Genomic DNA, 22,009 nt, shown 5'->3' with positions numbered 1-22,009 from the left:
CTTCTTCTACTTCTTCTGATTCACCCTCCAGTCTTCACCTTCTCCTTCTCCTTCTTCTGCTTCTTCTGATTCACCCTCCTGACTTCACCTTCTCCTTCTCCCTCTTCTCCTTCTTCTGATTCACCCTCCTGACTTCACCTTCTCCTTCTCCTTCTTCTACTTCTTCTGCTTCACCCTCCAGACTTCACCTTCTCCTTCTCCTTCTTCTACTTCTTCTGATTCACCCTCCAGACTTCACCTTCTCCTTCTCCTTTTTCTGCTTCTTCTGATTCACCCTCCAGACTTCACCTTCTCCTTCTCCTTATTCTGCTTCTTCTGATTCACCCTCCAGACTTCACCTTCTCCTTCTCCTTCTTCTACTTCTTCTGCTTCACCCTCCAGACTTCACCTTCTCCTTCTCCTTCTTCTGCTTCTTCTGCTGCGCCCTCCAGACTTCACCTTCTCCTTCTCCTTCTTCTACTTCTTCTGATTCACCCTCCAGACTTCACCTTCTTCTTCTCCTTCTTCTACTTCTTCTGCTTCTCCCTCCAGACTTCACCTTCTCCTTCTCCTTCTTCTGCTTCTTCTGATTCACCCTCCAGACTTCACCTTCTCCTTCTCCTTCTTCTACTTCTTCTGATTCACCCTCCAGACTTCACCTTCTCCTTCTCCTTCTTCTATTCTTCTGATTCACACTCCAGGCTTCACCTTCTCCTTCTACTTCTTCTGCTTCTTCTGATTCACCCTCCAGACTTCACCTTCTCCTTCTCCTTCTTCTGCTTCTTCTGATTCACCCTCCAGACTTTTCCTTCTCCTTCTCCTTCTTCTGCTTCTTCTGATTCACCCTCCAGAGTTCACCTTCTCCTTTTCCTTCTTCTGCTTCTTCAGATTCACCCTCCAGACTTCACCTTCTCCTTCTCCTTCTTCTACCTCTTCTGATTCACCCTCCAGACTTCACCTTCTCCTTCTCCTTCTTCTGCTTCTTCTGATTCACCCTCCAGACTTCACCTTCTCCTTCTCCTTCGTCTACTTCTTCTGATTCACCCTCCAGACTACACCTTCTCCTTCTCCTTCTTCTACTTCTTCTGATTCACCCTCCAGACTTCACCTTCTCCTTCTCCTTCTTCTGCTTCTTCTGATTCACACTCCAGACTTCACCTTCTCCTTCTCCTTCTTCTACTTCTTCTGATTCACCCTCCAGACTTCACCTTCTCCTTCTCCTTCTTCTACGTCTTCTGATTCACCCTCCAGACTTCACCTTCTCCTTCTCCTTCTTCTACTTCTTCTGCTTCTGCCTCCAGACTTCACCTTCTCCTTCTCCTTCTTCTGCTTCTTCTGATTCACCCTCCAGACTTCACCTTCTCCTTCTCCTTCTTCTACTTCTTCTGATTCACCCTCCAGACTTCACCTTCTCCTTCTCCTTCTTCTGCTTCTTCTGATTCACCCTCCAGACTTCACCTTCTCCTTCTCCTTCTTCTGCTTCTTTTGCTTCACCCTCCAGACTTCACCTTCTCCTTCTCCTTCGTCTACTTCTTCTGATTCACCCTCCAGACTACAGCTTCTCCTTCTCCTTCTTCTACTTCTTCTGAGTCACCCTCCAGACTTCACCTTCTCCTTCTCCTTCTTCTACTTCTTCTGATTCACCCTCCAGACTTCACCTTCTCCTTCTCCTTCTTCTACTTCTTCTGATACACCCTCCAGGCTTCACCTTCTCCTTCTACTTCTTCTGATTCTTCTGATTCACCCTCCAGACTTCACCTTCTCCTTCTAATTCTTCTGCTTCTTCTTATTCAACCTCCAGACTTCACCTTCTCCTTCTCCTTCTTCTGCTTCTTCTGATTCACACTCCGACTTCACCTTCTCCTTCTCCTTCTTCTGCTTCTTCTGATTCACCCTCCAGACTAGACCTTCTCCTTCTCCTTCTTCTAATTCTTCTGATTCACCCTCCAGACTTCAGCTTCTCCTTCTCCTTCTTCGACTTCTTCTGATTCACCCTCCAGGCTTCACCTTCTCCTTCTACTTCTTCTGCTTCTTCTGATTCACCCTCCAGACTTCACCTTCTCCTTCTCCTTCTTCTGCTTCTTCTGATTCAACCTCCAGACTTCACCTTCTCCATCTCATTCTTCTGCTTCTTCTGATTCACACTCCAGACTTCACCTTCTCCTTCTCCTTCTTCTGCTTCTTCTGATTCACCCTCCAGACTTCACCTTCTCCTCCTTCTTCTGCTTTCTTCTGATTCACCCTCCAGACTTCACCTTCTCCTTCTCCTTCTTCTGCTTCTTCTGATTCACCCTCCAGACTTCACCATCTCCTTCTCCTTCTTCTGCTTCTTCAGATTCACCCTCCAGACTTCACCTTCTCCTTCTCCTTCTTCTACCTCTTCTGATTCACCCTCCAGACTTCACCTTCTACTTCTCCTTCTTCTGCTTCTTCTGATTCACCCTCCAGACTTCACCTTCTCCTTCTCCTTCGTCTATTTCTTCTGATTCACCCTCCAGACTACACCTTCTCCTTCTCCTTCTTCTACTTCTTCTGATTCACCCTCCAGACTTCACCTTCTCCTTCTCCTTCTTCTGCTTCTTCTGATTCACCCTCCAGACTTCACCTTCTCCTTCTCCTTCTTCTACTTCTTCTGATTCACCCTCCAGACTTCACCTTCTCCTTCTCCTTCTTCTACTTCTTCTGATTCACCCTCCAGACTTCACCTTCTCCTTCTCCTTCTTCTACTTCTTCTGCTTCTGCCTCCAGACTTCACCTTCTCCTTCTCCTTCTTCTGCTTCTTCTGATTCACCCTCCAGACTTCACCTTCTCCTTCTCCTTCTTCTACTTCTTCTGATTCACCCTCCAGACTTCACCTTCTCCTTCTCCTTCTTCTGCTTCTTCTGATTCACCCTCCAGACTTCACCTTCTCCTTCTCCTTCTTCTGCTTCTTTTGATTCACCCTCCAGACTTCACCTTCTCCTTCTCCTTCGTCTACTTCTTCTGATTCACCCTCCAGACTACAGCTTCTCCTTCTCCTTCTTCTACTTCTTCTGATTCACCCTCCAGACTTCACCTTCTCCTTCTCCTTCTTCTACTTCTTCTGATTCACCCTCCAGACTTCACCTTCTCCTTCTCCTTCTTCTACTTCTTCTGATTCACCCTCCAGACTTCACCTTCTCCTTCTCCTTCTTCTACTTCTTCTGCTTCTCCCTGCAGACTTCACCTTCTCGTTCTCCTTCTTCTGCTTCTTCTGATTCACCCTCCAGACTTCACCTTCTCCTTCTTCTACTTCTTCTGATTCACCCTCCAGACTTCACCTTCTCCTTCTCCTTCTTCTACTTCTTCTGATTCACCCTCCAGACTTCACCTTCTCCTTCTCCTTCTTCTACTTCTTCTGATTCACCCTCCTGTCTTCACCTTCTCCTTCTCCTTCTTCTGCTTCTTCTGCTTCACCCTCCAGACTTCACCTTCTCCTTCTCCTTCTTCTGCTTCTTCTGCTTCACCCTCCAGACTTCACCTTCTCCTTCTCCTTCTTCTGCTTCTTCTGCTTCACCCTCCTGACTTCACCTTCCCCTTCTCCTTCTTCTACTTCTTCCGATTCACCCTCCAGACTTCACCTTCTCCTTCTCCTTCTTCTGCTTCTTCTGCTTCACCCTCCAGACTTCACCTTCTCCTTCTCCTTCTTCTACTTCTTCTGCTTCACCCCCCTGACTTCACCTTCTCCTTCTCCTTCTTCTGCTTCTTCTGATTCACCCTCCTGACTTCACCTTCTCCTTCTCCTTCTTCTGCTTCTTCTGATTCACCCTCCAGACTTCACCTTCTCCTTCTCCTTCTTCTGCTTCCACTGAGTCACCCTCCAGACTTCACCTTCTCCTTCTCCTTCTTCTCTTCTTCTGATTCACCCTCCAGTCTTCACCTTCTCCTTCTCCTTCTTCTGCTTCTTCTGCTTCACCCTCCAGACTTCACCTTCTCCTTCTCTTTCTTCTGCTTCTTCTGATTCACCCTCCAGACTTCACCGTCTCCTTCTCCTTCTTCTGATTCTTCTGATTCAACCTCCAGACTTGACCTTCTACTTCTCCTTCTTCTGCTTCTTCTGATTCACCCTCCTGACTTCACCTTCTCCTTCTCCTTCTTGTACTTCTTCTGATTCACCCTCCTGACTTCACCTTCTCCTTCTCCTTCTTCTACTTCTTCTGCTTCACCCTCCAGACTTCACCTTCTCCTTCTCCTTCTTCTACTTCTTCTGATTCACCCTCCAGACTTCACCTTCTCCTTCTCCTTCTTCTGCTTCTTCTGATTCAATCTCCAGACTTCACCTACTCCTTCTCCTTCTTCTACTTCTTCTGATTCACCCTCCAGACTTCACCTTCTCCTTCTCCTTCTTCTACTTCTTCTGCTTCTGCCTCCAGACTTCACCTTCTCCTTCTCCTTCTTCTGCTTCTTCTGATTCACCCTCCAGACTTCACCTTCTCCTTCTCCTTCTTCTACTTCTTCTGATTCACCCTCCAGACTTCACCTTCTCCTTCTCCTTCTTCTGCTTCTTCTGATTCACCCTCCAGACTTCACCTTCTCCTTCTCCTTCTTCTGCTTCTTTTGATTCACCCTCCAGACTTCACCTTCTCCTTCTCCTTCGTCTACTTCTTCTGATTCACCCTCCAGACTACAGCTTCTCCTTCTCCTTCTTCTACTTCTTCTGATTCACGCTCCAGACTTCACCTTCTCCTTCTCCTTCTTCTACTTCTTCTGATTCACCCTCCAGACTTCACCTTCTCCTTCTCCTTCTTCTACTTCTTCTGATTCACCCTCCAGGCTTCACCTTCTCCTTCTACTTCTTCTGCTTCTTCTGATTCACCCTCCAGACTTCACCTTCTCCTTCTAATTCTTCTGCTTCTTCTTATTCAACCTCCAGACTTCACCTTCTCCTTCTCCTTCTTCTGCTTCTTCTGATTCACACTCCAGACTTCACCTTCTCCTTCTCCTTCTTCTGCTTCTTCTGATTCACCCTCCAGACTAGACCTTCTCCTTCTCCTTCTTCTACTTCTTCTGATTCACCCTCCAGACTTCACCTTCTCCTTCTCCTTCTTCTACTTCTTCTGATTCACCCTCCAGGCTTCACCTTCTCCTTCTACTTCTTCTGCTTCTTCTGATTCACCCTCCAGACTTCACCTTCTCCTTCTCCTTCTTCTGCTTCTTCTGATTCAACCTCCAGACTTCACCTTCTCCATCTCCTTCTTCTGCTTCTTCTGATTCACACTCCAGACTTCACCTTCTCCTTCTCCTTCTTCTGCTTCTTCTGATTCACCCTCCAGACTTCACCTTCTCCTCCTTCTTCTGCTTCTTCTGATTCACCCTCCAGACTTCACCTTCTCCTTCTCCTTCTTCTGCTTCTTCTGATTCACCCTCCAGACTTCACCATCTCCTTCTCCTTCTTCTGCTTCTTCAGATTCACCCTCCAGACTTCACCTTCTCCTTCTCCTTCTTCTACCTCTTCTGATTCACCCTCCAGACTTCACCTTCTACTTCTCCTTCTTCTGCTTCTTCTGATTCACCCTCCAGACTTCACCTTCTCCTTCTCCTTCGTCTACTTCTTCTGATTCACCCTCCAGACTACACCTTCTCCTTCTCCTTCTTCTACTTCTTCTGATTCACCCTCCAGACTTCACCTTCTCCTTCTCCTTCTTCTGCTTCTTCTGATTCACCCTCCAGACTTCACCTTCTCCTTCTCCTTCTTCTACTTCTTCTGATTCACCCTCCAGACTTCACCTTCTCCTTCTCCTTCTTCTACTTCTTCTGATTCACCCTCCAGACTTCACCTTCTCCTTCTCCTTCTTCTACTTCTTCTGCTTCTGCCTCCAGACTTCACCTTCTCCTTCTCCTTCTTCTGCTTCTTCTGATTCACCCTCCAGACTTCACCTTCTCCTTCTCCTTCTTCTACTTCTTCTGATTCACCCTCCAGACTTCACCTTCTCCTTCTCCTTCTTCTGCTTCTTCTGATTCACCCTCCAAACTTCACCTTCTCCTTCTCCTTCTTCTGCTTCTTTTGATTCACCCTCCAGACTTCACCTTCTCCTTCTCCTTCGTCTACTTCTTCTGATTCACCCTCCAGACTACAGCTTCTCCTTCTCCTTCTTCTACTTCTTCTGATTCACCCTCCAGACTTCACCTTCTCCTTCTCCTTCTTCTACTTCTTCTGATTCACCCTCCAGACTTCACCTTCTCCTTCTCCTTCTTCTACTTCTTCTGATTCACCCTCCAGACTTCACCTTCTCCTTCTCCTTCTTCTACTTCTTCTGCTTCTCCCTCCAGACTTCACCTTCTCCTTCTCCTTCTTCTGCTTCTTCTGATTCACCCTCCAGACTTCACCTTCTGCTTCTCCTTCTTCTACTTCTTCTGATTCACCCTCCAGACTTCACCTTCTCCTTCTCCTTCTTCCAATTCTTCTGATTCACCCTCCAGACTTCACCTTCTCCTTCTCCTTCTTCTACCTCTTCTGATTCACCCTCCTGTCTTCACCTTCTCCTTCTCCTTCTTCTGCTTCTTCTGCTTCACCCTCCAGACATCACCTTCTCCTTCTCCTTCTTCTGCTTCTTCTGCTTCACCCTCCAGACTTCACCTTCTCCTTCTCCTTCTTCTGCTTCTTCTGCTTCACCCTCCTGACTTCACCTTCCCCTTCTCCTTCTTCTACTTCTTCCGATTCACCCTCCAGACTTCACCTTCTCCTTCTCCTTCTTCTGCTTCTTCTGCTTCACCCTCCAGACTTCACCTTCTCCTTCTCCTTCTTCTACTTCTTCTGCTTCACCCCCCTGACTTCACCTTCTCCTTCTCCTTCTTCTGCTTCTTCTGATTCACCCTCCTGACTTCACCTTCTCCTTCTCCTTCTTCTGCTTCTTCTGATTCACCCTCCAGACTTCACCTTCTCCTTCTCCTTCTTCTGCTTCCACTGATTCACCCTCCAGACTTCACCTTCTCCTTCTCCTTCTTCTCTTCTTCTGATTCACCCTCCAGTCTTCACCTTCTCCTTCTCCTTCTTCTGCTTCTTCTGCTTCACCCTCCAGACTTCACCTTCTCCTTCTCTTTCTTCTGCTTCTTCTGATTCACCCTCCAGACTTCACCGTCTCCTTCTCCTTCTTCTGATTCTACTGATTCACCCTCCAGACTTGACCTTCTACTTCTCCTTCTTCTGCTTCTTCTGATTCACCCTCCTGACTTCACCTTCTCCTTCTCCTTCTTGTACTTCTTCTGATTCACCCTCCTGACTTCACCTTCTCCTTCTCCTTCTTCTACTTCTTCTGCTTCACCCTCCAGACTTCACCTTCTCCTTCTCCTTCTTCTACTTCTTCTGATTCACCCTCCAGACTTCACCTTCTCCTTCTCCTTCTTCTGCTTCTTCTGATTCAATCTCCAGACTTCACCTACTCCTTCTCCTTCTTCTACTTCTTCTGATTCACCCTCCAGACTTCACCTTCTCCTTCTCCTTCTTCTACTTCTTCTGCTTCTGCCTCCAGACTTCACCTTCTCCTTCTCCTTCTTCTGCTTCTTCTGATTCACCCTCCAGACTTCACCTTCTCCTTCTCCTTCTTCTACTTCTTCTGATTCACCCTCCAGACTTCACCTTCTCCTTCTCCTTCTTCTGCTTCTTCTGATTCACCCTCCAGACTTCACCTTCTCCTTCTCCTTCTTCTACTTCTTCTGATTCACCCTCCAGACTTCACCTTCTCCTTTTCCTTCTTCTGCTTCTTCTGATTCACCCTCCAGACTTCACCTTCTCCTTCTCCTTCTTCTGCTTCTTCTGATTCACCCTCCAGACTTCACCTTCTCCTTCTCCTTCTTCTACTTCTTCTGATTCACCCTCCAGACTTCACCTTCTCCTTCTCCTTCTTCTACTTCTTCTGATTCACCCTCCAGACTTCACCTTCTCCTTCTCCTTCTTCTACTTCTTCTGATTCACCCTCCAGGCTTCACTTTCTCCTTCTACTTCTTCTGCTTCTTCTGATTCACCCTCCAGACTTCACCTTCTCCTTCTAATTCTTCTGCTTCTTCTTATTCAACCTCCAGACTTCACCTTCTCCTTCTCCTTCTTCTGCTTCTTCTGATTCACACTCCAGACTTCACCTTCTCCTTCTCCTTCTTCTGCTTCTTCTGATTCACCCTCCAGACTAGACCTTCTCCTTCTCCTTCTTCTACTTCTTCTGATTCACCCTCCAGACTTCAACTTCTCCATCTCCTTCTTCTGCTTCTTCTGATTCACCCTCCAGACTTCACCTTCTCCTTCTCCTTCTTCTACTTCTTCTGATTCACCCTCCAGACTTCACCTTCTCCTTCTCCTTCTTCTACTTCTTCTGATTCACCCTCCAGGTTTCACCTTCTCCTTCTACTTCTTCTGCTTCTTCTGATTCACCCTCCAGACTTCACCTTCTCCTTCTCCTTCTTCTGCTTCTTCTGATTCAACCTCCAGACTTCACCTTCTCCATCTCCTTCTTCTGCTTCTTCTGATTCACACTCCAGACTTCACCTTCTCCTTCTCCTTCTTCTGCTTCTTCTGATTCACCCTCCAGACTTCACCTTCTCCTTCTCCTTTTTCTGCTTCTTCTGATTCACCCTCCAGACTTCACCTTCTCCTTCTCCTTCTTCTGCTTCTTCTGATTCACCCTCCAGACTTCACCATCTCCTTCTCCTTCTTCTGCTTCTTCAGATTCACCCTCCAGACTTCACCTTCTCCTTCTCCTTCTTCTACCTCTTCTGATTCACCCTCCAGACTTCACCTTCTACTTCTCCTTCTTCTGCTTCTTCTGATTCACCCTCCAGACTTCAGCTTCTCCTTCTCCTTCGTCTACTTCTTCTGATTCACCCTCCAGACTACACCTTCTCCTTCTCCTTCTTCTACTTCTTCTGATTCACCCTCCAGACTTCACCTTCTCCTTCTCCTTCTTCTGCTTCTTCTGATTCACCCTCCAGACTTCACCTTCTCCTTCTCCTTCTTCTACTTCTTCTGATTCAGCCTCCAGACTTCACCTTCTCCTTCTCCTTCTTCTACATCTTCTGTTTCACCCTCCAGACTTCACCTTCTCCTTCTCCTTCTTCTACTTCTTCTGCTTCTGCCTCCAGACTTCACCTTCTCCTTCTCCTTCTTCTGCTTCTTCTGATTCACCCTCCAGACTTCACCTTCTACTTCTCCTTCTTCTACTTCTTCTGATTCACCCTCCAGACTTCACCTTCTCCTTCTCCTTCTTCTGCTTCTTCTGATTCACCCTCCAGACTTCACCTTCTCCTTCTCCTTCTTCTGCTTCTTTTGATTCACCCTCCAGACTTCACCTTCTCCTTCTCCTTCGTCTACTTCTTCTGATTCACCCTCCAGACTTCACCTTCTCCTTCTCCTTCTTCTACTTCTTCTGATTCACCCTCCAGACTTCACCTTCTCCTTCTCCTTCTTCTACTTCTTCTGATTCACCCTCCAGACTTCACCTTCTCCTTCTCCTTCTTCTACTTCTTCTGCTTCTCCCTCCTGTCTTCACCTTCTCCTTCTCCTTCTTCTGCTACTTCTGCTTCACCCTCCAGACTTCACCTTCTCCTTCTCCTTCTTCTGCTTCTTCTGCTTCACCCTCCAGACTTCACCTTCTCCTTCTCCTTCTTCTGCTTCTTCTGCTTCACCCTCCTGACTTCACCTTCCCCTTCTCCTTCTTCTACTTCTTCCGATTCACCCTCCAGACTTCACCTTCTCCTTCTCCTCCTTCTGCTTCTTCTGCTTCACCCTCCAGACTTCACCTTCTCCTTCTCCTTCTTCTACTTCTTCTGCTTCACCCCCCTGACTTCACCTTTTCCTTCTCCTTCTTCTGCTTCTTCTGATTCACCCTCCTGACTTCACCTTCTCCTTCTCCTTCTTCTGCTTCTTCTGATTCACCCTCCAGACTTCACCTTCTCCTTCTCCTTCTTCTGCTTCCACTGACTCACCCTCCAGACTTCACCTTCTCCTTCTCCTTCTTCTGCTTCTTCTGATTCACCCTCCAGACCTCACCTTCTCCTTCTCCTTCTTCTACTTCTTCTGATTCACCCTCCAGACTTCATCATCACCTTCTCCTTCTTCTGCTTCTTCTGCTTCACCCTCCAGTCTTCACCTTCTCCTTCTCCTTCTTCTGCTTCTTCTGATTCACCCTCCAGACTTCACCTTCTCCTTCTCCTTCTTCTACTTCTTCTGATTCACCCTCCAGACTTCACCTTCTCCCTCTCCTTCTTCTACTTCTTCTGATTCACCCTCCAGTCTTCACCTTCTCCTTCTCCTTCTTCTGCTTCTTCTGCTTCACCCTCCAGACTTCACCTTCTCCTTCTCTTTCTTCTGCTTCTTCTGATTCACCCTCCAGACTTCACCGTCTCCTTCTCCTTCTTCTGATTCTTCTGATTCACCCTCCAGACTTGACCTTCTACTTCTCCTTCTTCTGCTTCTTCTGATTCACCCTCCTGACTTCACCTTCTCCTTCTCCTTCTTGTACTTCTTCTGATTCACCCTCCTGACTTCACCTTCTCCTTCTCCTTCTTCTACTTCTTCTGCTTCACCCTTCAGACTTCACCTTCTCCTTCTCCTTCTTCTACTTCTTCTGATTCACCCTCCAGACTTCACCTTCTCCTTCTCCTTCTTCTGCTTCTTCTGATTCAATCTCCAGACTTCACCTACTCCTTCTCCTTCTTCTACTTCTTCTGATTCACCCTCCAGACTTCACCTTCTCCTTCTCCTTCTTCTACTTCTTCTGCTTCTGCCTCCAGACTTCACCTTCTCCTTCTCCTTCTTCTGCTTCTTCTGATTCACCCTCCTTACTTCACCTTCTCCTTCTCCTTCTTCTACTTCTTCTGATTCACCCTCCAGACTTCACCTTCTCCTTCTCCTTCTTCTGCTTCTTCTGATTCACCCTCCAGACTTCACCTTCTCCTTCTCCTTCTTCTACTTCTTCTGATTCACCCTCCAGACTTTACCTTCTCCTTCTCCTTCTTCTGCTTCTTCTGATTCACCCTCCAGACTTCACCTTCTCCTTCTCCTTCTTCTGCTTCTTCTGATTCACCCTCCAGACTTCACCTTCTCCTTCTCCTTCTTCTACTTCTTCTGATTCACCCTCCAGACTTCACCTTCACCTTCTCCTTCTTCTGCTTCTTCTGATTCACCCTCCAGACTTCACCTTCTCCTTCTCCTTCTTCTACTTCTTCTGATTCACCCTCCAGACTTCACATTCTCCTTCTCCTTCTTCTGCTTCTTCTGATTCACCCTCCAGACTTCACCTTCTCCTTCTCCTTTTTCTACTTCTTCTGATTCACCCTCCAGACTTCACCTTCTCCTTCTCCTTCTTCTGCTTCTTCTGATTCACCCTCCAGACTTCACCTTCTCCTTCTCCTTCTTCTACTTCTTCTGATTCACCCTCCAGACTTCACCTTCTCCTTCTCCTTCTTCTACTTCTTCTGATTCACCCTCCAGACTTCACCTTCTCCTTCTCCTTCTTCTACTTCTTCTGCTTCTGCCTCCAGACTTCACCTTCTCCTTCTCCTTCTTCTGCTTCTTCTGATTCACCCTCCAGACTTCACCTTCTCCTTCTCCTTCTTCTACTTCTTCTGATTCACCCTCCAGACTTCACCTTCTCCTTCTCCTTCTTCTGCTTCTTCTGATTCACCCTCCAGACTTCACCTTCTCCTTCTCCTTCGTCTACTTCTTCTGATTCACCCTCCAGACTACACCTTCTCCTTCTCCTTCTTCTACTTCTTCTGATTCACCCTCCAGACTTCACCTTCTCCTTCTCCTTCTTCTGCTTCTTCTGCTGCGCCCTCCAGACTTCACCTTCTCCTTCTCCTTCTTCTGCTTCTTCTGCTTCACCCTCCTGACTTCACCTTCTCCTTCTCCTTCTTCTACTTCTTCTGCTTCACCCCCCTGACTTCACCTTCTCCTTCTCCTTCTTCTGCTTCTTCTGATTCACCCTCCTAACTTCACCTTCTCCTTCTCCTTCTTCTGCTTCTTCTTATTCACCATCCTGACTTCACCTTCTCCTTCTCCTTCTTCTACTTCTTCTGATTCACCCTCCAGACTTCACCTTCTCCTTCTCCTTCTTCTATTCTTCTGATTCACACTCCAGACTTCACCTTCTCCTTCTCCTTCTTCTGCTTCTTCTGATTCACCCTCCAGACTTCACCTTCTCCTTCTCCTTCTTCTGCTTCTTCAGATTCACCCTCCAGACTTCACCTTCTCCTTCTCCTTCTTCTACTTCTTCTGATTCACCCTCCAGACTTCACCTTCTCCTTCTCCTTCTTCTACTTCTTCTGGTTCACCCTCCAGACTTCACCTTCTCCTTCTCCTTCTTCTGCTTCTTCTGCTTCTCCCTCCAGACTTCACCTTCTCCTTCTCCTTCTTCTGCTTCTTCTGATTCACCCTCCAGACTTCACCTTCTCCTTCTCCTTCTTCTACTTCTTCTGATTCACCCTCCAGACTTCACCTTCTCCTTCTCCTTCTTCTATTCTTCTGATTCACACTCCAGACTTCACCTTCTCCTTCTCCTTCTTCTGCTTCTTCTGATTCACCCTCCAGACTTCACCTTCTCCTTCTCCTTCTTCTGCTTCTTCAGATTCACCCTCCAGACTTCACCTTCTCCTTCTCCTTCTTCTACTTCTTCTGATTCACCCTCCAGACTTCACCTTCTCCTTCTCCTTCTTCTGCTTCTTCTGATTCACCCTCCGGACTTCATCTTCTACTTCTCCTTCGTCTACTTCTTCTGATTCACCCTCCAGACTACACCTTCTCCTTTTCCTTCTTCTACTTCTTCTGATTCACCCTCCAGACTTCACCTTCTCCTTCTCCTTCTTCTACTTCTTCTGATTCACCCTCCAGACTTCACCTTCTCCTTCTCCTTCTTCTACTTCTTCTGCTTCTGCCTCCAGACTTCACCTTCTCCTTCTCCTTCTTCTGCTTCTTCTGATTCACCCTCCAGACTTCACCTTCTCCTTCTCCTTCTCCTACTTCTTCTGATTCACCCTCCAGACTTAACCTTCTCCTTCTCCTTCTTCTGCTTCTTCTGATTCACCCTCCAGACTTCACCTTCTCCTTCTCCTTCTTCTGCTTCTTTTGATTCACCCTCCAGACTTCACCTTCTCCTTCTCCTTCGTCTACTTCTTCTGATTCACCCTCCAGACTACAGCTTCTCCTTCTCCTTCTTCTACTTCTTCTGATTCACCCTCCAGACTTCACCTTCTCCTTCTCCTTCTTCTACTTCTTCTGATTCACCCTCCAGACTTCACCTTCTCCTTCTCCTTCTTCTACTTCTTCTGATTCACCCTCCAGAATTCACCTTCTCCTTCTCCTTCTTCTGCTTCTTCTGCTTCTCCCTCCAGACTTCACCTTCTCCTTCTTCTTCTTCTGCTTCTTCTGATTCACCCTCCAGACTTCACCTTCTCCTTCTCCTTCTTCTACTTCTTCTGATTCACCCTCCAGACTTCACCTTCTCCTTCTCCTTCTTCTACTTCTTCTGATTCACCCTCCAGACTTCACCTTCTCCTTCTCCTTCTTCTACTTCTTCTGATTCACCCTCCTGTCTTCACCTTCTCCTTCTCCTTCTTCTGCTTCTTCTGCTTCACCCTCCAGACTTCACCTTCTCCTTCTCCTTCTTCTGCTTCTTCTGATTCACCCTCCAGACTTCACCTTCTCCTTCTCCTGCTTCTGCTTTTTCTGCTTCACCCTCCTGACTTCACCTTCCACTTCTCCTTCTTCTACTTCTTCCGATTCACCCTCCAGACTTCACCTTCTCCTTCTCCTTCTTCTGCTTCTTCTGCTTCACCCTCCAGACTTCACCTTCTCCTTCTCCTTCTTCTGCTTCTTCTGCTTCGCCCCCCAGACTTCACCTTCTCCTTCTCCTTCTTCTGCTTCTTCTGCTTCACCCTCCAGACTGCACCTTCTCCTTCTCTTTCTTCTGCTTCTTCTGATTCACCCTCCAGACTTCACCGTCTCCTTCTCCTTCTTCTGATTCTTCTGATTCACCCTCCAGACTTGACCTTCTACTTTTCCTTCTTCTGCTTCTTCTGATTCACCCTCCTGACTTCACCTTCTCCTTCTTGTACTTCTTCTGATTCACCCTCCTGACTTCACCTTCTCCTTCTCCTTCTTCTACTTCTTCTGCTTCACCCTCCAGACTTCACCTTCTCCTTCTCCTTCTTCTACTTCTTCTGATTCACCCTCCAGACTTCACCTTCTCCTTCTCCTTCTTCTGCTTCTTCTGATTCAATCTCCAGACTTCACCTACTCCTTCTCCTTCTTCTACTTCTTCTGATTCACCCTCCAGACTTCACCTTCTCCTTCTCCTTCTTCTACTTCTTCTGCTTCTGCCTCCAGACTTCACCTTCTCCTTCTCCTTCTTCTGCTTCTTCTGATTCACCCTCCAGACTTCACCTTCTCCTTCTCCTTCTTCTACTTCTTCTGATTCACCCTCCAGACTTCACCTTCTCCTTCTCCTTCTTCTGCTTCTTCTGATTCACCCTCCAGACTTCACCTTCTCCTTCTCCTTCTTCTACTTCTTCTGATTCACCCTCCAGACTTCACCTTCTCCTTCTCCTTCTTCTGCTTCTTCTGATTCACCCTCCAGACTTCACCTTCTCCTTCTCCTTCTTCTGCTTCTTCTGATTCACCCTCCAGACTTCACCTTCTCCTTCTCCTTCTTCTACTTCTTCTGATTCACCCTCCAGACTTCACCTTCTCCTTCTCCTTCTTCTACTTCTTCTGATTCACCCTCCAGACTTCACCTTCTCCTTCTCCTTCTTCTACTTCTTCTGATTCACCCTCCAGGCTTCACTTTCTCCTTCTACTTCTTCTGCTTCTTCTGATTCACCCTCCAGACTTCACCTTCTCCTTCTAATTCTTCTGCTTCTTCTTATTCAACCTCCAGACTTCACCTTCTCCTTCTCCTTCTTCTGCTTCTTCTGATTCACACTCCAGACTTCACCTTCTCCTTCTCCTTCTTCTGCTTCTTCTGATTCACCCTCCAGACTAGACCTTCTCCTTCTCCTTCTTCTACTTCTTCTGATTCACCCCCCAGACTTCAACTTCTCCATCTCCTTCTTCTGCTTCTTCTGATTCACCCTCCAGACTTCACCTTCTCCTTCTCCTTCTTCTACTTCTTCTGATTCACCCTCCAGACTTCACCTTCTCCTTCTCCTTCTTCTACTTCTTCTGATTCACCCTCCAGGTTTCACCTTCTCCTTCTACTTCTTCTGCTTCTTCTGATTCACCCTCCAGACTTCACCTTCTCCTTCTCCTTCTTTTGCTTCTTCTGATTCAACCTCCAGACTTCACCTTCTCCATCTCCTTCTTCTGCTTCTTCTGATTCACACTCCAGACTTCACCTTCTCCTTCTCCTTCTTCTGCTTCTTCTGATTCACCCTCCAGACTTCACCTTCTCCTTCTCCTTCTTCTGCTTCTTCTGATTCACCCTCCAGACTTCACCTTCTCCTTCTCCTTCTTCTGCTTCTTCTGATTCACCCTCCAGACTTCACCATCTCCTTCTCCTTCTTCTGCTTCTTCAGATTCACCCTCCAGACTTCACCTTCTCCTTCTCCTTCTTCTACCTCTTCTGATTCACCCTCCAGACTTCACCTTCTACTTCTCCTTCTTCTGCTTCTTCTGATTCACCCTCCAGACTTCAGCTTCTCCTTCTCCTTCGTCTACTTCTTCTGATTCACCCTCCAGACTACACCTTCTCCTTCTCCTTCTTCTACTTCTTCTGATTCACCCTCCAGACTTCACCTTCTCCTTCTCCTTCTTCTGCTTCTTCTGATTCACCCTCCAGACTTTACCTTCTCCTTCTCCTTCTTCTACTTCTTCTGATTCAGCCTCCAGACTTCACCTTCTCCTTCTCCTTCTTCTACATCTTCTGTTTCACCCTCCAGACTTCACCTTCTCCTTCTCCTTCTTCTACTTCTTCTGCTTCTGCCTCCAGACTTCACCTTCTCCTTCTCCTTCTTCTGCTTCTTCTGATTCACCCTCCAGACTTCACCTTCTCCTTCTCCTTCTTCTACTTCTTCTGATTCACCCTCCAGACTTCACCTTCTCCTTCTCCTTCTTCTGCTTCTTCTGATTCACCCTCCAGACTTCACCTTCTCCTTCTCCTTCTTCTGCTTCTTTTGATTCACCCTCCAGACTTCACCTTCTCCTTCTCCTTCGTCTACTTCTTCTGATTCACCCTCCAGACGACAGCTTCTCCTTCTCCTTCTTCTACTTCTTCTGATTCACCCTCCAGACTTCACCTTCTCCTTCTCCTTCTTCTACTTCTTCTGATTCACCCTCCAGACTTCACCTTCTCCTTCTCCTTCTTCTACTTCTTCTGATTCACCCTCCAGACTTCACCTTCTCCTTCTCCTTCTTCTACTTCTTCTGCTTCTCCCTCCTGTCTTCACCTTCTCCTTCTCCTTCTTCTGCTTCTTCTGCTTCACCCTCCAGACTTCACCTTCTCCTTCTCCTTCTTCTGCTTCTTCTGCTTCACCCTCCAGACTTCACCTTCTCCTTCTCCTTCTTCTGCTTCTTCTGCTTCACCCTCCTGACTTCACCTTCCCCTTCTCCTTCTTCTACTTCTTCCGATTCACCCTCCAGACTTCACCTTCTCCTTCTCCTTCTTCTGCTTCTTCTGCTTCACCCTCCAGACTTCACCTTCTCCTTCTCCTTCTTCTACTTCTTCTGCTTCACCCCCCTGACTTCACCTTCTCCTTCTCCTTCTTCTGCTTCTTCTGATTCACCCTCCTGACTTCACCTTCTCCTTCTCCTTCTTCTGCTTCTTCTGATTCACCCTCCAGACTTCACCTTCTCCTTCTCCTTCTTCTGCTTCCACTGACTCACCCTCCAGACTTCACCTTCTCCTTCTCCTTCTTCTGCTTCTTCTGATTCACCCTCCAGACCTCACCTTCTCCTTCTCCTTCTTCTACTTCTTCTGATTCACCCTCCAGACTTCATCTTCACCTTCTCCTTCTTCTGCTTCTTCTGCTTCACCCTCCAGTCTTCACCTTCTCCTTCTCCTTCTTCTGCTTCTTCTGATTCACCCTCCAGACTTCACCTTCTCCTTCTCCTTCTTCTACTTCTTCTGATTCACCCTCCAGACTTCACCTTCTCCTTCTCCTTCTTCTACTTCTTCTGATTCACCCTCCAGTCTTCACCTTCTCCTTCTCCTTCTTCTGCTTCTTCTGCTTCACCCTCCAGACTTCACCTTCTCCTTCTCTTTCTTCTGCTTCTTCTGATTCACCCTCCAGACTTCACCGTCTCCTTCTCCTTCTTCTGATTCTTCTGATTCACCCTCCAGACTTGACCTTCTACTTCTCCTTCTTCTGCTTCTTCTGATTCACCCTCCTGACTTCACCTTCTCCTTCTCCTTCTTGTACTTCTTCTGATTCACCCTCCTGACTTCACCTTCTCCTTCTCCTTCTTCTACTTCTTCTGCTTCACCCTTCAGACTTCACCTTCTCCTTCTCCTTCTTCTACTTCTTCTGATTCACCCTCCAGACTTCACCTTCTCCTTCTCCTTCTTCTGCTTCTTCTGATTCAATCTCCAGACTTCACCTACTCCTTCTCCTTCTTCTACTTCTTCTGATTCACCCTCCAGACTTCACCTTCTCCTTCTCCTTCTTCTGCTTCTTCTGATTCACCCTCCAGACTTCACCTTCTCCTTCTCCTTCTTCTGCTTCTTTTGATTCACCCTCCAGACTTCACCTTCTCCTTCTCCTTCGTCTACTGCTTCTGATTCACCCTCCAGACTACAGCTTCTCCTTCTCCTTCTTCTACTTCTTCTGATTCACCCTCCAGACTTCACCTTCTCCTTCTCCTTCTTCTACTTCTTCTGATTCACCCTCCAGACTTCACCTTCTCCTTCTCCTTCTTCTACTTCTTCTGATTCACCCTCCAGACTTCACCTTCTCCTTCTCCTTCTTCTACTTCTTCTGCTTCTCCCTCCTGTCTTCACCTTCTCCTTCTCCTTCTTCTGCTTCTTCTGCTTCACCCTCCAGACTTCACCTTCTCCTTCTCCTTCTTCTGCTTCTTCTGCTTCACCCTCCAGACTTCACCTTCTCCTTCTCCTTCTTCTGCTTCTTCTGCTTCACCCTCCTGACTTCACCTTCCCCTTCTCCTTCTTCTACTTCTTCCGATTCACCCTCCAGACTTCACCTTCTCCTTCTCCTCCTTCTGCTTCTTCTGCTTCACCCTCCAGACTTCACCTTCTCCTTCTCCTTCTTCTACTTCTTCTGCTTCACCCCCCTGACTTCACCTTCTCCTTCTCCTTCTTCTGCTTCTTCTGATTCACCCTCCTGACTTCACCTTCTCCTTCTCCTTCTTCTGCTTCTTCTGATTCACCCTCCAGACTTCACCTTCTCCTTCTCCTTCTTCTGCTTCCACTGACTCACCCTCCAGACTTCACCTTCTCCTTCTCCTTCTTCTGCTTCTTCTGATTCACCCTCCAGACCTCACCTTCTCCTTCTCCTTCTTCTACTTCTTCTGATTCACCCTCCAGACTTCATCTTCACCTTCTCCTTCTTCTGCTTCTTCTGCTTCACCCTCCAGTCTTCACCTTCTCCTTCTCCTTCTTCTGCTTCTTCTGATTCACCCTCCAGACTTCACCTTCTCCTTCTCCTTCTTCTACTTCTTCTGATTCACCCTCCAGACTTCACCTTCTCCTTCTCCTTCTTCTACTTCTTCTGATTCACCCTCCAGTCTTCACCTTCTCCTTCTCCTTCTTCTGCTTCTTCTGCTTCACCCTCCAGACTTCACCTTCTCCTTCTCTTTCTTCTGCTTCTTCTGATTCACCCTCCAGACTTCACCGTCTCCTTCTCCTTCTTCTGATTCTTCTGATTCACCCTCCAGACTTGACCTTCTACTTCTCCTTCTTCTGCTTCTTCTGATTCACCCTCCTGACTTCACCTTCTCCTTCTCCTTCTTGTACTTCTTCTGATTCACCCTCCTGACTTCACCTTCTCCTTCTCCTTCTTCTACTTCTTCTGCTTCACCCTTCAGACTTCACCTTCTCCTTCTCCTTCTTCTACTTCTTCTGATTCACCCTCCAGACTTCACCTTCTCCTTCTCCTTCTTCTGCTTCTTCTGATTCAATCTCCAGACTTCACCTACTCCTTCTCCTTCTTCTACTTCTTCTGATTCACCCTCCAGACTTCACCTTCTCCTTCTCCTTCTTCTACTTCTTCTGCTTCTGCCTCCAGACTTCACCTTCTCCTTCTCCTTCTTCTGCTTCTTCTGATTCACCCTCCTTACTTCACCTTCTCCTTCTCCTTCTTCTACTTCTTCTGATTCACCCTCCAGACTTCACCTTCTCCTTCTCCTTCTTCTGCTTCTTCTGATTCACCCTCCAGACTTCACCTTCTCCTTCTCCTTCTTCTACTTCTTCTGATTCACCCTCCAGACTTCACCTTCTCCTTCTCCTTCTTCTGCTTCTTCTGATTCACCCTCCAGACTTCACCTTCTCCTTCTCCTTCTTCTGCTTCTTTTGATTCACCCTCCAGACTTCACCTTCTCCTTCTCCTTCGTCTACTGCTTCTGATTCACCCTCCAGACTACAGCTTCTCCTTCTCCTTCTTCTACTTCTTCTGATTCACCCTCCAGACTTCACCTTCTCCTTCTCCTTCTTCTACTTCTTCTGATTCACCCTCCAGACTTCACCTTCTCCTTCTCCTTCTTCTACTTCTTCTGATTCACCCTCCAGACTTCACCTTCTCCTTCTCCTTCTTCTACTTCTTCTGCTTCTCCCTCCTGTCTTCACCTTCTCCTTCTCCTTCTTCTGCTTCTTCTGCTTCACCCTCCAGACTTCACCTTCTCCTTCTCCTTCTTCTGCTTCTTCTGCTTCACCCTCCAGACTTCACCTTCTCCTTCTCCTTCTTCTGCTTCTTCTGCTTCACCCTGCTGACTTCACCTTCCCCTTCTCCTTCTTCTACTTCTTCCGATTCACCCTCCAGACTTCACCTTCTCCTTCTCCTCCTTCTGCTTCTTCTGCTTCACCCTCCAGACTTCACCTTCTCCTTCTCCTTCTTCTACTTCTTCTGCTTCACCCCCCTGACTTCACCTTCTCCTTCTCCTTCTTCTGCTTCTTCTGATTCACCCTCCTGACTTCACCTTCTCCTTCTCCTTCTTCTGCTTCTTCTGATTCACCCTCCAGACTTCACCTTCTCCTTCTCCTTCTTCTGCTTCCACTGACTCACCCTCCAGACTTCACCTTCTCCTTCTCCTTCTTCTGCTTCTTCTGATTCACCCTCCAGACCTCACCTTCTCCTTCTCCTTCTTCTACTTCTTCTGATTCACCCTCCAGACTTCATCTTCACCTTCTCCTTCTTCTGCTTCTTCTGCTTCACCCTCCAGTCTTCACCTTCTCCTTCTCCTTCTTCTGCTTCTTCTGATTCACCCTCCAGACTTCACCTTCTCCTTCTCCTTCTTCTACTTCTTCTGATTCACCCTCCAGACTTCACCTTCTCCTTCTCCTTCTTCTACTTCTTCTGATTCACCCTCCAGGTTTCACCTTCTCCTTCTACTTCTTCTGCTTCTTCTGATTCACCCTCCAGACTTCACCTTCTCCTTCTCCTTCTTTTGCTTCTTCTGATTCAACCTCCAGACTTCACCTTCTCCATCTCCTTCTTCTGCTTCTTCTGATTCACACTCCAGACTTCACCTTCTCCTTCTCCTTCTTCTGCTTCTTCTGATTCACCCTCCAGACTTCACCTTCTCCTTCTCCTTCTTCTGCTTCTTCTGATTCACCCTCCAGACTTCACCTTCTCCTTCTCCTTCTTCTGCTTCTTCTGATTCACCCTCCAGACTTCACCATCTCCTTCTCCTTCTTCTGCTTCTTCAGATTCACCCTCCAGACTTCACCTTCTCCTTCTCCTTCTTCTACCTCTTCTGATTCACCCTCCAGACTTCACCTTCTACTTCTCCTTCTTCTGCTTCTTCTGATTCACCCTCCAGACTTCAGCTTCTCCTTCTCCTTCGTCTACTTCTTCTGATTCACCCTCCAGACTACACCTTCTCCTTCTCCTTCTTCTACTTCTTCTGATTCACCCTCCAGACTTCACCTTCTCCTTCTCCTTCTTCTGCTTCTTCTGATTCACCCTCCAGACTTTACCTTCTCCTTCTCCTTCTTCTACTTCTTCTGATTCAGCCTCCAGACTTCACCTTCTCCTTCTCCTTCTTCTACATCTTCTGTTTCACCCTCCAGACTTCACCTTCTCCTTCTCCTTCTTCTACTTCTTCTGCTTCTGCCTCCAGACTTCACCTTCTCCTTCTCCTTCTTCTGCTTCTTCTGATTCACCCTCCAGACTTCACCTTCTCCTTCTCCTTCTTCTACTTCTTCTGATTCACCCTCCAGACTTCACCTTCTCCTTCTCCTTCTTCTGCTTCTTCTGATTCACCCTCCAGACTTCACCTTCTCCTTCTCCTTCTTCTGCTTCTTTTGATTCACCCTCCAGACTTCACCTTCTCCTTCTCCTTCGTCTACTTCTTCTGATTCACCCTCCAGACGACAGCTTCTCCTTCTCCTTCTTCTACTTCTTCTGATTCACCCTCCAGACTTCACCTTCTCCTTCTCCTTCTTCTACTTCTTCTGATTCACCCTCCAGACTTCACCTTCTCCTTCTCCTTCTTCTACTTCTTCTGATTCACCCTCCAGACTTCACCTTCTCCTTCTCCTTCTTCTACTTCTTCTGCTTCTCCCTCCTGTCTTCACCTTCTCCTTCTCCTTCTTCTGCTTCTTCTGCTTCACCCTCCAGACTTCACCTTCTCCTTCTCCTTCTTCTGCTTCTTCTGCTTCACCCTCCAGACTTCACCTTCTCCTTCTCCTTCTTCTGCTTCTTCTGCTTCACCCTCCTGACTTCACCTTCCCCTTCTCCTTCTTCTACTTCTTCCGATTCACCCTCCAGACTTCACCTTCTCCTTCTCCTTCTTCTGCTTCTTCTGCTTCACCCTCCAGACTTCACCTTCTCCTTCTCCTTCTTCTACTTCTTCTGCTTCACCCCCCTGACTTCACCTTCTCCTTCTCCTTCTTCTGCTTCTTCTGATTCACCCTCCTGA

The sequence above is a fragment of the Somniosus microcephalus genome, unplaced genomic scaffold, assembly GCF_052327205.1.
Source record: "Somniosus microcephalus isolate GS21.2 unplaced genomic scaffold, FLI_Smic_1.0 scaffold137, whole genome shotgun sequence".
Lineage (NCBI taxonomy): Eukaryota > Metazoa > Chordata > Chondrichthyes > Squaliformes > Somniosidae > Somniosus > Somniosus microcephalus.
This window is presented reverse-complemented; position numbering follows the sequence as displayed.